At 47.3% G+C, this 20,968-nt stretch overlaps 1 protein-coding gene across 4 annotated transcripts in view; it reads left to right on the top strand.

Annotated features, from left to right (window-relative positions):
- Positions 1–20,968, top strand: part of LOC139226519 (serine/arginine repetitive matrix protein 3-like) — a 1,009,807-nt gene that overhangs the window by 14,787 nt on the left and 974,052 nt on the right. The window contains exon 2 of one of the 4 annotated variants that reach the window (XM_070857354.1): positions 18,263–18,357. The exons of the other annotated variants lie outside the window; for them this stretch is intronic. The gene's annotated coding sequence lies outside the window, so the exon portion shown is untranslated. The remainder of the gene's footprint in view (positions 1–18,262; positions 18,358–20,968) is intronic. 4 annotated transcript variants of the gene reach the window in all.

The raw sequence follows: 20,968 nt of genomic DNA, 5'->3' as shown, positions 1-20,968 counted from the left end.
GTAGTTAGTAGTCTTGTCGCCGAGAGCATGCAGAAATCAAGCACAGGCAACGGAAGGAGCGTGCGGCAAACCAGACTCCCTGCCCACTCTTTCCTTCAACCACTGTCTGTCCTACCTGTGACGGAGACTGTGGTTCTCTTATTGGACTGTACAGCTGTCATGTATGTATGTTCGGGGTTACTAGCCACCGGGGGCGCCACTGTTGGAAGTCATTGGGCTATACGCATGTGTGCGCGGGCCAGATATATAAAGCAAGCCACCATGTAATGTGGGCACTTTGGGCCCCGAATAAAGTTGAGCCAGGTTTGCAACAGGGTGAGTTTACAGTATTATGTCTATAGAGTTATTACATACATGGGCCCCAAGTTTCCACATGATTTGCTCCTGATTTTTAGGAGCAACTGGTGTAGAACGGAGTATCTTGGAAATCGGAATTCTCCACATTTAGTTTTCTGCAGTTCTAGTCAGGTGGAACAGTTTCACTTTGGAACAGAATTTTATTTTCAAAAGGGGGCATCTCCGGCCACTGACGCCTGATTTTCAAAGTTTCCACAGTGAAAACGTACTCCAAACTAACTTAGAATGGAGTAAGTGAAGATTTTTGTACGCTTGAAAAAACCTTGTCTACACATCAAAAAATCAGGCACAGGTTACAAATTAAGCGTCGGGATCGAGGGGGGGAGGGGGGGCGGAAGGGAAGTCATTAAATTCAACAATAAATCCTTAGTTATACTTATACAAATATTATACAAATAAATCCAACCTGAATAAAAATTTATAAGCAAAGAAAAGATTAAATAAACCATGTTCCTACCTGTGTGAAAGTGCTTCAGGCAGCCCTTTCAGACAGCGGTTTGCCGTCGGGACCGAAGGCTGAACGGGAGTTCAGGTCGGATCCAGGGCAGGGGCGGGAGTCGGGTCGGGTCCAGTTGGGGGGGGGGAGGGGGGGGGGGGGGGGGGGAGCGGGAGTCAGGTCAGGTCGGGTCGGGTCCAGTCGGAGGGGAGCGGGAGTGGGAGTCTGGTCCAGTCGGGGGGGAGCGGGAGTCAGGTCGGGTCGGGTTAAGTCGGGGGGGAGCGGGAGTCGGGTGTCGGGTCAGGTCGGGTCCAATCGGGGGGGAGCGGGAGTCGGGTCGGGTTCAGTCGGGGGGGAGCGGGTGTCGGGTCAGGTCGGGTCCAATCGGGGGGGGAGCGAGAGTCGGGTCAGGTCCAGTTGGGGGGGAGCGGGAGTCGGGTCGGTTCCAGTTGGGGGGGAGCGGGAGTCGGGTCGGGTCCAGTCGGGGGGGGAGCGGGAGTCGGGGGGGGGGGGTGGCGGGAGCCGGGTCCGGGGTGTGGGGGGGGGAGAGAGAGAGCGGGAGTCGGGTCCGGTCCGGTGGGGGGGGGTGTCGAGTCCGGGGCGGGGGGAAGCGGGAGTCGAGTCGGGTCGGGAGGAAGCAGGAGCTGGCCGTGGAAGGAGCCTTATTCACGCAGCCCCAGTGAGGCCATTCGGCCAGGGCTAGGGGCTGCATGCTTCGGGCCACTCCCACACAGTTTCGGACGCCCGGAGCTACTGCACTTGCGTGCCCACTGTAGCGCGCATGTGCAGAGGTCCCGGCACTGTTTTCAGCGCAGGGACCTGGCTCCGCCCCCCTACAGCTCCTGCTGCACAGCGCCGAGGGCCAGAGGACCTGCAGGGAGGTGGAGAATACGGAGGTTTATTTTAGGCGCACTTTGTGGCGCGAAAAACGGGCGTCCAGGTCGGGACTGTGCCGTTCTAGGCGCGGCTCGAAACTTGGGCCCATAACATTTGGCGATGAGGTAACTCAAGAACCTTCGCATGCGAAATGAGCACCATTGGAATTCTGAAGAGATTTGTGGAGGGAGAGGACTGGTCGATTGCCTGGACCAGTACTTCGTGGCCAACAAAATGGAGGAAGCTACTGATGCAGTTAGGCGCAGGGCGGTTTTCCTCACTGTTTGCGGTCCGAAAATCTATGGCCTTATAAAGAATTTCCTCTCACCTGCACGTCTAACGGACAAGGAATATGAGGAATTGTGTGCTTTGGTACGTGACCATCTCAAACCAAAAAAAGGCATCATCATCTCACGCTATCGATTCTACGTGCATGTTCGTTCTGAGGGCTCGGATGTGTCTGAATTCGTCCCCGATCGAAGACGTCTTGCTGGGCCATGTAAGTTTGAAGACGCGTTGGGAGAAATGCTGCGAGATTTCTTCGTAAGAGGAATCAACCACGAGGTGATCCTCTGGAAGCTATTGGCTGCGGAGACGCTGGATTTGAGCAAGGCCATCGCGATTGCCCAGGCATGCATGACGACGGATGATAATTTAAGGCAGATATCATCGAAGAGTCAGAGCTCCATGGCAAGTACTATGAAGAAGATTGTGTCGTCGTATGGCAGAATTGCTTATGGCAGGGCCGACTCGACTCCGTACGTGAAACTTGTAGCTGCTCAAGGTCCGCCAATGGGTACGAATCCAATTTCACTCTGCTGGCGTTGTGGGGACAATCATCGGCATCATCAGTGTCATTTTAAACAGTACATCTGTAAAGGCTGTTCGAAAGTGGGGCATCTTCAGCGAATGTGGCCACAACTGAGCAAGCGGGCTGCGACTCACCACGTGGATGATGATGACGACCAGTCCAGCGCGGACCTGGATATGCAAACAGAGATCCCCGAGGAGGAATTGTATTCACTCCTGACAAAGAGCCAACCAATAATGGTTAATGTGAAACTAAATGGCGGCTGGTATCGATGGAATTGGACACTGGTGCGAGTCAGTCGATAATGAGCCAAAGGACATTCGACAAGCTGTGGGACACTAAGGCTGTGAAGCCTAAACTGAATCCAGTCAAAGCCAAGTGGCGTACTTACACCAAAGAACTCATACCGGTGATTGGCAGTGCAGTAGTCAAGGTGTCGTATGATGGTGTGGTTCATGATCTACCGTTGTGAATCATTCCAGGAAATGGTCCAATGCTGTTAGGCAGGAATTGGCTCGAAAAAATCAAATGGAATTGGAACAATATCACAGCCTTGTCATCGGTGGATGACACTTCGTGTGCTCAAGTGCTGAGCAAGTTTCCCTCGCTGTTTGAACCGGGCATCAGCAATTTTACGGGAGCCAAGGTGCAGATTCACCTGGACTCGGATGCAAGACCCGTGCATTACAAAGCTCGGGCTGTTCTGTACATGATGAAGGAGAAGGTCGAAATTGAGCTGGACAGACTCCAACGTGAAGGGGTCATATCGACCGTCGAATTTAACGAATGGGCCAGTCCCATTGTTCCTGTGTTGAAGAGTGATGGCACTGTCAGGATTTGTGGAGACTACAAAGTTACGATCAACCAATTTTCGAAACAGGATCAGTACCCGTTACCGAAGGCTGATAACCCGTTTGCAACGCTAGCCGGTGGGAATTCGTCCACTAAATTGGATCTGACGTCGGCCTATATAACACAGGAGATCGTCGACGCGTCGAAGAAACTTAGGTGCATCAACACTCAAAGGACTGTTTATCTACAACAGGTGTCCTTTTGGAATTCGCTCAGCTGCAACCATATTTCAGGAACATGAGAGTCTACTGAAGTCCATCCCTAGAACCGTTGTGTTTCAAGATGACATTATGCTCACAGGTCGTGACACTGCCAAACACCTGAACAACCTTGAAGAGGTTCTACATCGTCTGGACAAAGTGGGACTCAGGCTGAAATGTTCGAAGTGCGTCTTCATGACACCAGAAGTCGAATTTCTGGGGAGGAAGATTTGCTGCTGATGGCATCAGGCCTATGTACTCGTAAACCAAGGCCATCAACAATACACGCAGGCCTCAGAATGTGATGGAGCTGCGTTCGTTCCTTGGTCTACTCAACTACTTAGATAATTTCCTACCTAGATTGAGCACTTTATTAGAGCCACTGCACATGCTGCTCAGAAAAGGTGACAATTAGGTTTGGGGTGTGTTTCAAGATAGAGCTTTCGAGCTTTGCTCTAACAAGTTGCTGGTACATTATGATCCGTGTAAGCATCTAGTATTGGCCTGTGATGCTTCATTTTATGGGGGTGGCTGCGTGCTCCAACAAGCTAATGAGTCGGGTAAACTACAACCTGTTGTGTATGCTTCCAAAAGTTTGTCAAAGGCAGAAAGAGCCTACAGCATGGTGGAAAAAGAAGCTTTAGCCTGCGTGTATGGGGTTAAAAAGATGCATCAGTACCTGTTTGGTCTTCGTTTTGAACTCGAAACGGATCACAAGCCTCTCATACCTTTGTTTTCCGAAAACAATGAAATCAATACCAATGCATTGTCCCGCATCCAGAGGTGGACACTGACATCATCTGCCTATGATTGTCAGTCCCCATAGAACTGGCACCGAGAATTATGCTGACTTACTGAGCCATCTGCCTTTTCCCACACCGGAGGTGGAGACGCCACAACCAGCAGATCTACTGATAGATGCTTTTGAGAGTGAAGGAACCCCTGTCACTGCTCAACAAGTCAGGACCTGGACCAGACAGGACCCGATGTTTTACAACCGATAAAATTATGTCCTTGGTGGTGATTGGTCTGCTATACCTATGGAAATGTGTGAGGAGACCAAACCTTACAACTGTCGCAAAGACGAACTATCCATTCAGTCAGATTGTTTACTGTGGGGTTAATGTGTTGTTATACCTAAGAAAGGCAGAGAGAAATTTGAACGTGATCTACACAACACTCATCCTGGTATTGTCATGATGAAAGCCATCTCCAGGTCTCACGTATGGTGGCCTGGAATTGACTCTGATCTGGAATCATGTGTGCATCAGTGCAACACTTGCATGCAGCTAAGCAAAGTACCAGCAGAATCTCCGCCATCCAAACCATGATCGAGGATCCACATCGACTTTACGGGTCCTTTCCTGGGTAAGATGTTTTTTGTTGTGGTGGATGCATACTCCAAGTGGATAGAGTGTATAATCATGTCATCCAGTACATCCACAGCTACCATTGAGAGCCTTTGTGTCATGTTTTCTACTCATGGTCTGCCTGACATCATTGTGAGCGACAATGGATCTTGCTTCACAATTCTGGAGTTTCAAGAGTTCATGAAACTCAATGGTATTAAACATGTGAGGTCAGCACCATTCAAGCCTGCTTCTAATGGTTAAGCAGAGCGTGCTGTCCAAACAATCAAGCAGAGTATGAAACGTGTACTCGGGGTTCACTGCAGACTCGCTTGTCATGCATATTGCTTAGTTACAGCACAAGACCCCACTCGCTTACTGGGGTCCCCCCTGCTGAACTATTGATGAAGAGAGGTCTCAAGACCAAGCTCTCTCTCGTCCATCCTGACTTGAACGATCGTTTTGAAAACAGATGTCAAAATCAGCAGTGGTATCATGATCGTGCAGCTGTATCACGTGACATCTCTGTTACCGATCCTGTGTATGTGCTAAATTATGGTCAAGGTCCTAAGAGGGTCGCCGGTACTGTTACAGCCAAGGAGGGTAACAGAGTGTTTATTGTCATGTTCAAGAATGGGCAAGCATGCAGGAAATATGTTGATCAGATAAAGCTGAGGCACATGGATGAACTGGAACAAGTTGAGGAAGATACGATCAGTGCCCAATCAACCTATATTCATTCATCAGAGGACTCTGCCGTCATCAATAAATCTGGACTTTCAATCTCTAACATGGTCATTGCCACTCCCAACAGATCAACTACCCAACCTCCAATCATAACTGACTCGCAACGTCCGCCCAGAACTGGAGTTGAACTGAAACGATCTATCCGTGAGCGGAAAGCCCCGGATGTGTGTGTGGGCCAGGTATATAAACATAGAAACATGGAAAATAGATGCAGGAGTAGGCCGTTCGGCCCTTCGAGCCTGCACCGCCATTCAATAAGATCATGGCTGATCATTCACCTCAGTACCCCTTCCCTGCTTTCTCTCCATAGCCCTTGGTCCCTTTAGCTGTAAGGGGCATATCTAACTCCCTCTCCCTCTCCCTCTCCCTCTCCAATATATCCAACGAACTGGCATCAACAAGTCTCTGCGGTAGAGAATTCCACAGGTTAATCACTCTCTGAGTGAAGAAGTTTCTCCTCATCTCGTTCCTAAATGGCTTACCCCTTAGCCTTAGACTGTGTCCCCTGGTTCTGGACTTCCCCAACATCGGGGAACATTCTTCCTGCATCTAGCCTGTCCAGTCCTGACAGTATTTTATATGTTTCTATGAGATCCCCTCTCATTCATCTAACCTCCAGTGAATACAGGCCCAGTTGATCCAGTCTCTCCTCATATGTCAGTCCTGCCATCCCAGGAATCAGTCTGGTGAACCTTCGCTGCACTCCCTCAATAGCAAGAACGTCCTTCCTCAGATTAGGAGACCAAAACTGAACACAATATTCCAGGTGAGGCCTCACTAAAGCCCTGTACAACTGCAGTAAGATCTCCCTGCTCCTATACTCAAATCCCGAGCTATGAAGGCCAACATATCATTTACCTTCTTCACCGCCTGCTGTACCTGCATGCCAACTTTCAATGACTGATGTACCATGACACCCAGGTCTCGTTGCACCTCCCCTTTTGATAATCTACCGCCATTCAGATAATATTCTGCCTTTGTGTTTTTGCCACCAAAGTGGATAACCTCACATTTATCCACATTATACTGCATCTGCCATGCATTTCCCAACCACCTAACCTGTCCAAGTCACCCTGCAGCCTCTTAGCATCCTCCTCGCAGCTCACACCGCCACCGAGTTTAGTGTCATCTGCAAACTTGAAGATATTACACTCAATTCCTTCATCTAAATCATTGATGCATATTGTAAATAGCTGGGGTCCCAGCATTGAGCCCTGCGACACCCCACTACTCACTGCCTGCCATTCTGAAAAGGATTGTTTATCCGGACTCTTTGCTTCCTGTCTGTCAACCAGTTCTCTATCCACGTCAATACATTACCCCCAATACCATGTGCTTTAATTTTGCACACCAATCTCTTATGTGGGACCTTGTCAAAAGCCCTTTGAAAGTACAAATACACCACATCCACTGGTTCTCCCTTGTCCACTTTACTAATTACATCCTCAAAAAAATTCTGGAAGGTTTGTCAAGCATGATTTCCCTTTCATAAATCCATGCTGACTTGGACCGATCCTGTCACTGCTTTCCAAATGTGCTGTTATTTCATCTTTAAGAATTGATTCTAGCATTTTCCCCACCACTGATGTCAGGCTAACTGGTCTGTAATTCCCCGTTTTCTCTCTCCCTCCTTTCTTAAAAAGTGGTGTTACATTAGCTACCCTCCAGTCCATAGCAACTAATCCAGAGTCGATAGACCGCTGGAAAATGATCAGCAGTGCATCCACTATTTCTAGGGCCACTTCCTTAAGTACTCTGAGATGCAGACTATCAGGCCCTGGGGATTTATTGGCCTTCAATCCCATCAATTTCCCGAACGCAATGTCCTGACTAATAAGGATTTCCTTCAGTTCCTCCTTCTCCCTAGACCCTCTGTCCCCTAGTATTTCCGAAAGGTTATTTGTGTCTTCCTTCGTGAAGACCGAACCAAAGCATTTGTTCAATTGGTCTGCCATTTCTTTGTTCCCCATTATAAATTCACCTGATTCTGACTGCAAGGGACCTACGTTTGTCTTCACTAATCTTTTTCTCTTCACATATCTGTAGAAGCTTTTGCAGTCAGTTTTTATGTTCCCAGCAAGCTTCCTCTCATATTCTATTTTCCCTCTCCTAATTAAATCCTTTGTCCTCCTCTGCTGAATTCTAAATTTCTCCCAGTCCTCAGGTTTGCTGCTTTTTCTGGCCAATTTATATCCCTCTTCCTTGGATTTAACACTATCCTTAATTTCCCTTGTTAGCCACGGTTGAGCCACCTTCCCCGTTTTATTTTTACTCCAGACAGGGATGTACAATTGTTGAAGTTCATCCGTGTGATCCTTAAATGTTTGCCATTGCCTATGTACCGTCAACCCTTTAAGTATCATTCGCCAGTCTATTCTAGCCAATTCACGTCTCATACCATCGAAGTTACCTTTCCCTTAGTTCAGGACCCTAGTCTCTGAATTAATTGTCACTTTCCATCTTAATAAAGAATTCTACCATATTATGGTCACTTTCCCAAGGGGCCTCGCACAACAAGATTGCTAATTTGTCCTTTCTCATTACACATCACCCAGTCCAGTATGGCCAGCCCTCTTGTTCGTTCGTCGACATATTGTCTAGAAAACCATCCCGAATACACTCCAGGAAATCCTCCTCCACTGTATTGCTATCAGTTTGGTTAGCCCAATCTATATGTAGATTAAAGTTGCCCATGATAACTGCTGTACCCTTATTGCATGCATCCCTAATTTCTTGTTTGATGCTGTCCCCAACCTCACTACCACACAACTCCCACTAGCATTTTCTGCCCTTTGGTATTCTGCAGCTCTATCCATACAAGCCACCATGTAATGTGGGCACTTTGGGCCCGAATAAAGTTGAGCCAGGTTTGCACCTGAGTGAGTTTACAGTATTCAGTCAATAGGTGGCTGTTGTTATGTATGTAAGAACTCATGCTAAGAGTGGAAGCAAGTCTTTCTCGATTCCGAGGGACTGCCTATGATGATGATTTGTCTGCAGTTTGGGTTCTATCCAGGCAGAGCCCTATTTACATTGCTTTGACCCTGCCATGCCGGAACTCTAACTGTCCTGTCTATCTGAGAGGTCTATGCATGCCCGGACACATGCATATGCAAGGTGCTCTGTAAACAGTTAGAAATGTAAATGTTTATGGAGTGAGGAGGGGAGGAGAAAGAAAAAAAGGGAAACTTGCGTCATATACCAACGGTTAAACACTATAGAATCTCTGGAGGAATATAGAAAGTTCAGAGGTGAAATTAAAAAGGATATTAGGAATGGTGAGAGGCAGCATGAAACATTCTTGGCTAGTAAAATCAAGGAAAACCCAAAGATATTCTATAAATATATTAAGAGCAAGAAGATAACTAAAGAAAGGGTAGGGCCTATTAGAGACCATGAGGGTAATGTGTGTGTGGAGGCGAAAGATGTGGGTATGGTTCTTAATGAATACTTTGAATCTGTTTTCATAAAGGAAAAGGGGTAATGCAGATACTGCTATCGAGGAGTGTTAAATTCTGGATGAAATAAACATACTGAGAGGGGAGGCATTAAGGGGTTTAGCAGCTTTGGAAGTGGATTAAGTCCCCAGGCCCGGATGAAATGCATCCCAAGCAATTGAGCGAAGCAGAAGAGGAAATAGCAGAGGCCTTGACCATCATTTTCCAGTCCTCTTTGGATTCAGGCATGGTACTGGAGGACTGCTAATGTAGTACCCTTGTTTAAGAAGGGAGAAAGGGATAGACCAAGTAATTACAGTCCTGTCAGCCTAACCTCAGTGGTGGGAAAATTATTAGGAAAAATCCTGAAGGACAGGATAAATCTACATTTAGAAAGGTAAGGATTAATGAGGGAAAGTCAGCACGGATTTGTTACGGGAAGATCGTGTTTGACGAACCTGATTGAATTTTTCGACGAGGTAATGAATTTTCCAGGAGGGTCGATGAGGGTAGTGCATACAATGCAGTGTATATGGACTTTAGCAAAGCTTTTGATAAGGTCCCACATGGCAGACTGGTCATGAAGGTAAAAGCCCATGCGATCCAAGGCAAAGTGCCAAGTTGAATCCAAAATTGGCTTAGAGGTAGGAAGCAAAGGGTAATGGTTGATGGATGCTTTTGTGACTGGAAGGATGTTTCCAGTTGGGTTCTACAGGGCTCAGTACTGGGTCCCTTGCTTTTTGTGGTATACATCAATAATCTAGATTTGAATATAGGGGGCATGATTAAAACGTTTGCAAATGACACTAACATAGGCTGTGTGGTTGATAATGAGGAGCAAAAGTCATGGACTGCAGGAGGATATCAATCTACTGGTTAGGTGGGCAGAACAGTGGCAAATGGAATTTAATTCGGAGAAGTTTGAGGTAATGCACTTGGGGAGGGCTAATAAAGAAAGGGTATACACATTAAATGGTAGGCCACTTAGAAGTGTAGATGAACAAAGGGACCTTGGAGTGCTTGTCCACAGATCCCTGAACGTAGCAGGCCAGGTGGATAAGATGGTTAAGAAGGCATACGGAATGCTTGCCTTTATTGGCAGATGCATAGAATACAAGAGCAGGGAAGTTATGCTTAAATTGTATAATACACTGGTTAGGCCACAGCTGGAATACTGTATGCAGTTCTGGTCGCTGTATTGTAGGAAGGACGTGATTGTACTGGAGAGGCTGCAGAGGAGATTTACGAGTATGCTGCCTGGAATGGAGAATCTTAGCTATGAGGACAGATTGGATAGGCTGGTTTTGTTCTCCTTGGAACAGAGGAGGCTGAGGAGAAACCTCATTGAGGTGTATAACATTTTGAAGGGCTTGGATATAGTGGATAGCAAGGGTCTATTTCCCTTGGTGGAGGGGTCAGTTATGAAGGGGCATAGATTTAAAGTGGTTGGTGGAAGGTTTAGAGGGAATTTGAGGGGAAGCTTCTTGTAGAGGGTTGTGGGGATCTGGAACTCTCTGCCTGGACAGGTGGTAAATGCAGAAACCCTCACCACATTTAAAAGGCATTTGAAGTGCTGTAACCTGCAGGGTTACGGACCTAGAACTGGTAAATGGGATTAGACTGGATAACCTCTTGTTTGCTGGCGCAGATATGATGGTAAGTACTTCAGGGAATCGAATGCGGCCAGAGTGATCATCTGGATGGGTCGGAGAGGAATTTTCCCAGATTTTTTTTTTCCCCAATTGGTCTGGGTTTTGATCTGTTTTTTGCCTCTCCCAGAAGATCGCATGGCTCCAAGTGGGGTGATGTGGAAAATGTTGCGATACATAGGGTATCGCAGTTGTGTGGGGCGGACTGGTTGGGCTGGATGCTCTTTACCTTTCTGCCATTGTTCATAGGTTTATGTGTAACCTTCAGGGCTGCTGACCGAGGGCTGAGTGGCTCTTTGTCGGCTGGCGCGGACATGATGGGCCGAAATGGCGGCCTCCTGCGCTGTAAATTTCTATGTTTCTATACCTATACTCTAAACATTTAACTAGAGTTCAGGCAGATTTAAACAGTGCCCCCTGAGCATTTTGTAAACCAAGTTTGACACCAAAAGGGTTGACCTACCATGCAGTGCTGAACCGAAGTGGTGTGAGACTCACCTGCAGCAAGACTGACTGCATTGCTGCGGAGTTAAGTCCGGCTCAACTGGCAGTGTAAATGCGCCCGTCGAGCAAGAGGCGGGAGTTCGTGAGGCCTATAAAAGGCCCAACGGGAGTTCGTGAGGTCTAGAAAAGACCCGGTGGCAGCGTCGAGCAGGAGGCGGGAGTTCATGAGGCCTATAAATGCCCAGCGGGAGTCCGGGGATTGGTGGCAGCGTCGAGCAGGAGGCGGGAGTTCGTGAGCTAGCGCAGCTGCAGGGCCAGAAGGTAAACAAAGAAGTCTAAAGAAATCGAAAGGTGATGTCACAGCCAAGGAGGTAAGTGATTGGCTAGTGATTGGTGAGTAGTTTTTCTTCTTCTTTTCCCTATCAGTAGGTAACCTTTATCATTGTTGTTGTCAAATTAAGTTAATCTAAGGGTTAAGTCACAACAGGAGAGCTTGGACACATGTCATGCTCCTCCTGCACTATGTGGGAAGTCAGGGATGCTTCCAGTGTCCCTGACAACTAAATGTGCAGGAAGTGCATCCGGCTGTAGCACCTGACAAACTGCGTTGCGGCACTGGAGCTGCGGGTGGATTTATTCTGGAGCATCTGCGATGCTGAGGATATTGTGAATAGCACATTGTGAGTTGGCCACACCGCAGGTAAAGGGTAAACAGACAGATAGGGGATGGGTGACCAACAGGAAGAGCTTTGGAAGGAAGGTAGTGCAGGGGTCCCCTGCGGTTATCCCCCTGCAAAACAGATACACTGCTTTGGGTATTGAGGGGGATGACTCATCAGGGGAGAGCAGCAGCAGCCAAGTTCATGGCACCGTGGGTGACTGCTGCATAGGAGGGCAGGAAAAAGAGTGGGAGAGCTATAGCGGGAGGGGATTCTATTGTAAGGGGAATAGACAGACGTTTCTGCGGCCGCAATCAAGACTCCAGGATGGTATGTTGCCTCCCTGGCGCAAGGGTCAAGGATGTCTCGGAGCGGCTGCAGGACATTTTGAAGGGGTGGGGGGGGGGTGGGGTGAACATGGTGCAAATAGGTACCAACAACGTAGGTAAAAATGGGATGAGGTCCTACAAGATGAATTTAGGGAGCTAGGAGTTAAATTTTAAAAAGTAGGACCTCAAAGGTAGTAATCTCAGGATTGCTACCTGCTAGTCAGAGTAGGAATGGCAGGATAGCTCAGATGAATACGTGGCTTGAGGAGAGGTGCAGAAGTGAGGGATTCAAATTTCTGGGACATTGGAACCGGTTCTGGGGGAGGTGGGACCAGTACAAATCGGACGGTCTGCACCTGGGCAGGACCGGAACCAATGTCCCAGGGGGAGTGTTTGCGAGTGCTGTTGGGGAGGGGTTAAACTAATATGTCAGGGGGATGGGAACCTATGCAGGGAGACTGAGGGAAGTAGAATGAGGGCAGAAGCAAAAGATAGAAAGAAGAAAAGTAAAAGTGGAGGGCAGAGAAACCCAAGGCAAAAAACAAAAAGGGCCACATTACAGCAAAATTCTTAATGGACAAAGTGTGTTAAAAAGACAAGCCTGAAGGCTCTGCCTCAATGTGACAAGTATTCGTAATAAGGTGGACGAATTAACTGCGCAGATAGCAGTTAACGGATATGATGTAATTGGCATCACGGAGACATGGCTCCAGGGTGACCAAGGCTGGGAACGCAACATCCAGGGGTATTCAACATTCAGGAAGGATAGACAGAAAGATAAAGGAGGTGGGGTAACGTTGCTGGTTAAAGAGGAAATTAACGCAATAGTAAAGAAGGATATTAGCTTGGATGATGTGGAAACGGTATGGGTGGAGCTATGTAATACCAAAGGGCAGAAAACGCTAGTGGGAGTTGTGTACAGACCACCAAACAGTAGTAGTGAGGTTGGGGACAGCATCAAACAAGAAATTAGGGATGCATGTGGCAAAGGTACAGCAGTTATTATGGGTGACTTTAATCTACATATAGATTGGGCTAACCAAACTGGTAGCAATGCGGTGGAGGAGGATTTCCTGGAGTAGATTAGGGATGGTTTTCTAGACCAATATGTCAAGGAACCAACTAGAGGGCTGACCATCCTAGACTGGGTGATATGTAATGAGAAAGGACTAATTAGCAATCTTGTGCGAGGCCCCTTGGGTAATAGTGACCATAATATGGTAGAATTGATAATTAAGATGGAGAGTGACACAGTTAATTCAGAGACTAGGGTCCTGAACTTAAGGAAATGTAACTTCGATGGTATGCGATGTGACGTGAATTGGCTAGAATAGACTGGCAAATGATAAAGGGTAGATGGTGGAGTGGCAATGGCAAACATTTAAAGATAACATGGATGAACTTCAACGATTGTACATCCCTGTCTGGAGTAAAAAATAAAACTGGGAAGGTGATTCAACCGTGGCTAACGAGGAAATTAAGGATAGTGTTAAATCCAAGGAAGAGGCATTTAAATTGGCCAGAAAAAGCAGCAAAGCTGAGGACTGGGAGAATTTTATAATTCAGCAGAGGAGGACAAAGGGTTTAATTAAGAGGGGGAAATAGAATATGAGAGGAAGCTTGCTGGGAACATAAAAACTGACTGCAAAAGCTGCTATAGATATGTGAAGAGAAAAAGATTAGTGAAGACAAACGTAGGTCCCTTGCAGTCAGATTGAGGTGAATTTATAATGGGGAACAAAGAAATGGCGGACCAGTTAAACAAATACTTTCTGTCTTCATAAAGGAAGACACAAATAACTTTCTGGAAATACATAAGAACATAAGAATTAGGAACAGGAGTCGGCCATCTAGCCCCTCGAGCCTGCTCCGCCATTCAAAAAGATCATGGCTGATCTGGCCGTGGACTCAGCTCCACTTACCCGCCCGCTCCCCATAACCCTTAATTCCCTTATTGGTTAAAAATCTATCTATCTGTGATTTGAATACATTCAATGAGCTAGCCTCAACTGCTTCCTTGGGCAGAGAATTCTACAGATTCACAACCCTCTGGGAGAAGAAATTCCTTCTCAACTCAGTTTTAAATTGACTCCCCCCGTATTTTGAGGCTGTGCTCCCTAGTTCTAGTCTCCCCGACCAGTGGAAACAACCTCTCTGCCTCCATCTTGTCTAGCCCTTTCATTATTTTAAATGTTTCCATAAGATCACCCCTCATCCTTCTGAACTCCAACGAGTAAAGACCCAGTCTATTCAATCTATCATCATAAGGTAGCCCCCTCATCTCTGGAATCAGCCGAGTGAATCGTCTCTGTACCCCCTCCAAGGCTAGTATATCCTTTCTTAAGTAAGGTGACCAAAACTGCACGCAGTACTCCAGGTGTGGCCTCGCCAATACCCTGTACAGTTGCAGCAGGACCTCCCTGCTTTTGTACTCCATCCCTCTCGCAATGAAGGCCAACATTCCATTCGCCTTCCTGATTACCTGCTGCACCTGCAAACTAACTTTTTGGGACCTTGGAGATGGAGCACGCGGTGTCCACCGGTACGCTCGCGGCCTTCCGCGAGAGGTGGGCACCGGAGGGACTGGAGTGCATCATCACGCCCGGCAACCAAATTTTAATTTGATTTTACGTTTTAAAGTTTAATTTGTTTTAAATGCCGGTGCTTTTAGTGTCCCCTTCCCTTTTATAGGGGGCACTGGAAAATTGTGATTTTAGTGCCCAAAAAAAAACAAAAGAAAAAAGAAAAACTCAAAAAAAAAAACAAAAAAAAGGAAAAAAAGGGCCTTGTAAATGTCTGGTGTGTCACCCAGGTCGGGTGGCACGATTTAATGTTTTATGTTTTGTAGGTAAACTCTAAAAGAGTTTCATGCACAAGGACCCCCAGGTCCCTCTGCACCGCAGCATGTTGTAATTTCTCCCCATTCAAATAATATTCCCTTTTACTGTTTTTTTTTCCCAAGGTGGATGACCTCACATTTTCCGACATTGCAATCCATCTGCCAAACCTTTGCCCATTCGCTTAACCTATCTAAATCTCTTTGCAGCCTCTCTGTGTCCTCGACACAACCCGCTTTCCCACTAATCTTTGTGTCATCTGCAAATTTTGTTACATTACACTCCGTCCCCTCTTTCAGGTCATCTATGTATATTGTAAACAGTTGTGGTCCCAGCACCGATCCCTGTGGCACACCACTAACCACCGATTTCCAACCCGAAAAGGACCCATTTATCCTGACTCTCTGCTTTCTGTTCGCCAGCCAATTCTCTATCCATGCTAATACATTTCCTCTGACTCCGCGTACCTTTATCTTCTGCAGTAACCTTTTGTGTGACACCTTATCGAATGCCTTTTGGAAATCTAAATACACCACATCCATCGGTACACCTCTATCCACCATGCTCGTTATATCCTCAAAGAATTCCAGTAAATTAGTTAAACTAGATTTCCCCTTCACGAATCCATGTTGCGTCTGCTTGATTGCACTGTTCCTATCTAGATGTCCCGCTATTTCTTCCTTAATGATAGCTTCAAGCATTTTCCCCACTACAGATGTTAAACTAAGCGGCCTATAGTTACCTGCCTTTTGTCTACCCCCTTTTTTAAACAGAGGCGTTACATTAGCTGCTTTCCAATCCGCTGGTACCTCCCCAGAGTCCAGAGAATTTTGGTAGATTATAACAAATGCATCTGCTATAACTTCCGCCATCTCTTTTAATACCCTGGGATGCATTTCATCAGGACCAGGGGACTTGTCCACCTTGAGTCCCATTAGCCTGTCCAGCACTACCTCCCTAGTGATAGTGATTGTCTCAAGGTCCTCCCTTCCCACATTCCCGAGACCAGCAATTTTTGGCATGGTTTTTGTGTCTTCCACTGTGAAGACCGAAGCAAAATAATTGTTTAAGGTCTCAGCCATTTCCACATTTCCCATTATTAAATCCCTCTTCTCATCTTCTAAGGGACCAACATTTACTTTAGTCACTCTTTTCCGTTTTATATATCGGTAAAAGCTTTTACTATCTGTTTTTATGTTTTGCGCAAGTTTACTTTCGTAATCTATCTTTCCTTTCTTTATTGCTTTCTTTGTCATTCTTTGCTGTCGTTTAAAATTCTCCCAATTTTCTAGTTTCCCACTAACCTTGGCCAACTTATACGCATTGGTTTTTAATTTGATACTCTCCTTTATTTCCTTGGTTATCCACGTTTGGTTATCCCTTCTCTTCCCGCCCTTTTTTTTCACTGGAATATATTTTTGTTGAGCACTATGAAAGAGCTCCTTAAAAGTCCTCCACTGTTCCTCAATTGTGTCACCGTTTAGTCTGTGTTCCCAGTCTACTTTGGCTAACTCTGCCCTCATCCCACTGTAGTCCCCTTTGTTTAAGCATAGTACGCTCGTTTGAGACACTACTTCCTCACCCTCAATCTGTATTACAAATTCAACCATACTGTGATCACTCATTCCTAGAGGATCTTTTACTGGAAGATCGTTTATTATTCCTGTCTCATTACACAGGACCAGATCTAAGATAGCTTGCTCCCTTGTAGGTTCTGTAACATACTGTTTTAAGAAACAGTATGCATACTATGAATTCCTCCTCCAGGCTACCCTGTGCGATTTGATTTGACCAATTGATATGTAGATTAAAATCCCCCATGATCACTGCCGTTCCTTTTTCACATGCCTCTATTATTCCCTTGATTATTGTCCGCCCCACCGTGAAGTTATTATTTGGGGGCCTATAAACTACACCCACCAGTGACTTTTTCCCCTTACTATCTCTAATCTCCACCCACAATGATTCAACATTTTGTTCATTAGAGCCAATATCATCTCTCACAACTGCCCTGATATCATCCTTTATTAACAGAGCTACCCCACCTCCTTTCCCTTCTTGTCTATCCTTCCGAATTGTCAGATACCCCTGTATGTTTAATTCCCAGTCTTGGCCCCCCTGTAGCCACGTTTCTGTAATGGCCACCAAATCATACCCATTCGTAATGATTTGTGCCGTCAACTCATTTACTTTATTTCGAATGCTGCATGCGTTCAGGTAGAGTGTTTTAATACTAGTTTTTAAACCATGATTTTTAGTTTTGACCCCTCCTGCAGCCCCTTTATATTCATACATATTGTCCCTTCCTATCACCTTGTGGTTTACACTTACCCCAGTGCTACTCTGCTCTGTTGCCTCCTGCCTTTTGCATTCTTTCTTGGGGTCCTGTTCATCTGCGCTCTCACCCACTCTAACTAGCTCAGCATCCTCTCCTGGGTTGCGAATACTCCTTGCATTGAGGCACCGAGCTTTCAGGCTTGCCTTTTTATTACACTTTGACCCTTTAGAATTTTGCTGTACATTGGCCCTTTTTGTTTTTTGCCTTGGGTTTCTCTGCCCTCTGCTTTTACTCATCTCCTTTCTGTCTTTTGCTTCTGTCTCCATTTTGTTTCCCTTTGTCTCCCTGCATTGGTTCCCATCCCCCTGCCATATTAGTTTAACTCCTCCCCAACAGCACTAGCAAACACTCCACCTAGGACATTGGTTCCAGTCCTGCCCAGGTACAGACCGTCCGGTTTGTACTGGTCCCACCTCCCCCAGAGCTGGTTCCAATGCCCCAAGAATTTGAATCCCTCCCTGCTGCACTACTGCTCAAGCCACATATTCATCTGCGCTATCCTGCGATTCCTACTCTGACTAGCACGTGGCACTGGTAGCAATCCCGAGATTACTACTTTTGAGGTCCTACTTTTTAATTTAGCTCCTTAAATTCGTCTCGTAGGACCTCATCCCTTTTTTTACCTATGTCGTTGGTACCAATGTGCACCACGATAACTGGCTGTTATCGCTCCCTTTTTAGAATGTCCTGCACCCACTGCGAGACATCCTTGACCCTTGCACCAGGAGGCAACATACCATCCTGGAGTCTCGGTTGCGACTGCAGAAACGCCTATCTATTCCCCTTACAATTGAATCTCCTATCACTATCGCTCTCCCACTCTTTTTCCTGCCCTCCTGTGCAACAGAGCCAGCCAAGGTGCCATGGACTTGGCTGCTGCTGCCCTCCCCTGATGAATCATCCTCCTCAACAGTACTCAAAGCAGTGTATCTGTTTTGCAGGAGGATGACCGCAGGGGACCCCTGCACTACCTTCCTTGCACTGCTCTTCCTGCTGGTCTTCCATTCCTTAGCTGGCTGTGGACCCTTCGCCTGCGGTAAGACCAACTCGCTACACGTGCTACTCACGTCATTCTCAGCATCGTGGATGCTCCAGAGTGAATCCACCCTCAGCTCCAATTCCGCAACGCGGTGCATCAGGAGCTGGAGGCGGATACACTTCCCACAGATGTAGTCGTCAGGGACACCGGAAGTGTCCCCGAGTTCCCACATGGTACAGGAGGAGCATATCACGTGACCGAGCTCTCGTGCCATGACTTAACCCTTAGATACACTTAAATTGGCAACAACAATGTTAACAGGTTACTTACTGAACAGGTTACTTACTGACTGATACTGGGGGACCGAGGGTCTAGTGAGAAGGAGGAACTGAAGGAAATCCTTATTAGTCAGGAAATTGTTTTCGGGAGATTGATGGGATTGAAGGCCGATAAATCCCCAGGGTCTGATAGTCTGCATCCCAGAGTACTTAAGGAAGTGGCCCTAGAAATAGTGGATGCATTGGTGATCATTTTCCAACAGTCTGTCGACTCTGGATCAGTTCCTATGGGCTGGAGGGTAGCTAATGTAACGCCACTTTTTAAGAAAGGAGGGAGAGAGAAAATGGGTAATTATAGACCAATTAGCCTGACATTAGTAGTGGGGAAAATGTTGGAATCAATTATGAAAGATGAAATAGCGCATTTGGAAAGCAGTGACAGGATTGGTCCAAATCAGCATGGATTTATGAAAGGGCTATCATCCTTGACAAATCTTCTAGAATGTTTTGAGGATGTAACTAGTAGAGTGGACAAAGGAGACCCAGTGGATGTGGTGTATTTGGACTTTCAAAAGGCTTTTGACAAGGTCCCACACAAGAGATTGGTGTGCAAAATTAAAGCACATGGTATTGGGGGTAATGTACTGACGTGGATCGAGAACTGGTTGGCAGACAGGAAGCAGAGTCAGGATAAACGGGTCCTTTTCAGAATGGCAGACAGTGACTAGTGGGGTGTCGCAGGGCTCAGTGCTGGGACCCCACCTATTCACGATATACATTAATGATTTAGATGCAGGAATTGAGTGTAATATCTTCAAGTTTGCAGATGACACTAAACTCGGTGGCGGTGTGAGCTGTGAGGAGGACGGTAAGAGGCTGCAGGGTGACTTGGACAGGTTAGGTGAGTGGGCAAACATATGGCAGATGCAGTATAATGTGGATAAATGTGAGGTTATCCACTTTGGTGGCAAAAACACGAAGGCGGAATATTATCTGAATGGCGGCAGATTAGGAAAAGGGAAGGTGCAACGAGACGTGGGTGTCATGGTACATCAGTCATTGAAGGTTGGCATGCAGGTACAGCAAACGGTGAAGGCAGCAAATGGCATGTTGGCCTTCATAGCTAGGGGATTTGAGTATAGGAGCAGGGAGGTCTTACTGCAGTTATACAGGGCCTTTGTGAGGCCTCACCTGGAATGTTGTGTTCAGTTTTGGTCTCCTAATTTGAGGAAGGACGTTTTTGCTATTGAGGGAGTGCAGCGAAGGTTCACCAGACTGATTCCCAGGATGGCAGGACTGACACATAAGAGACTGGATCAACTGGGCCTGTATTCACTGGAGTTTAGAAGGATGAGAGGGGATCTCATAGAAACATATAAAATTCTGACGGGACTGGACAGGTTAGATGCAGGAAGAATGTTCCCAATGTTGGGGAAGTCCAGAACCAGGGGACACAGTCGAAGGATAAGGGGTAAGCCATCTAGGACTGAGATGAGGAGAAACTTCTTCACTGAGTTGTTAACCTGTGGAATTCCCTACCGCAGAGAGTTGTTGATGCCAGTTCATTGTATATATTCAAGAGGGAGTTAGATGTGGTCCTTGCGGCTAAAGGGATCAAGGGGTACGGAGAGAAAGCAGGAAAGGGGTACGGAGGTGAATGATCAGCCATGATCTTATTGAATAGTGGTGCAGGCTTGAAGGGCCGAATGGCCTACTCCTGCACCAATTTTCTATATTTCTATGGGCCCAAGTTTCGGGCCGAGCCTTAAACGGCGCAGCCCGGACCTGGATGCCCGTTTTTCGTGCCACGAAGTGCGCCTAAAAAAAACCTCACCTATTCTCCGGCTCCCTGCAGGTCCTCTGGAGCTGGGCGCGCGCAGCATGAGCTGTTGGGGGCGGAGCCAGGTCCCTGTGCTGAAAACAGTGCCGGGACCTCTGCACATTCGCGCAACAGTGGACGCGCATGTGCAGTCGCTCCAGGCGCCCAAAACTGTGGGAGGGGCCCGAAGCACGCAACCCCTAGCCCTGGTCGAATGGCCTCACTGGGGCTGCGTGGATAAGGCTCACCTCCCAGCCGACCGGACCCGACCCGACTTGACTCCCGTTCCCCGCACCCGCCCCGACCTCTGCTCCCCCCGACCCAACTCCAACCTCCGCTCCCCGCCCCCCCCGGCGACCCGGCCTCAGCGGCTCTCTCCCCCCCCCTCTCTCCCCCCCCCTCTCTCCCCCCCCTCTCTCCCCCCCCTCTCTCCCCCCCCTCTCTCCCCCCCCTCTCTTCCCCCCCCTCTCTTCCCCCCCCTCTCTTCCCCCCCCCTCTCTTCCCCCCCCTCTCTTCCCCCCCCTCTCTTTCCCCCCCCTCTCTTTCCCCCCCCTCTCTTTCCCCCCCCTCT

The sequence above is a fragment of the Pristiophorus japonicus genome, chromosome 16 (assembly GCF_044704955.1).
Source record: "Pristiophorus japonicus isolate sPriJap1 chromosome 16, sPriJap1.hap1, whole genome shotgun sequence".
NCBI lineage: Eukaryota > Metazoa > Chordata > Chondrichthyes > Pristiophoridae > Pristiophorus > Pristiophorus japonicus.
The sequence above is the reverse complement of the archived record's forward strand: the minus strand, read 5'-3'. Positions and strand labels throughout refer to the sequence as shown.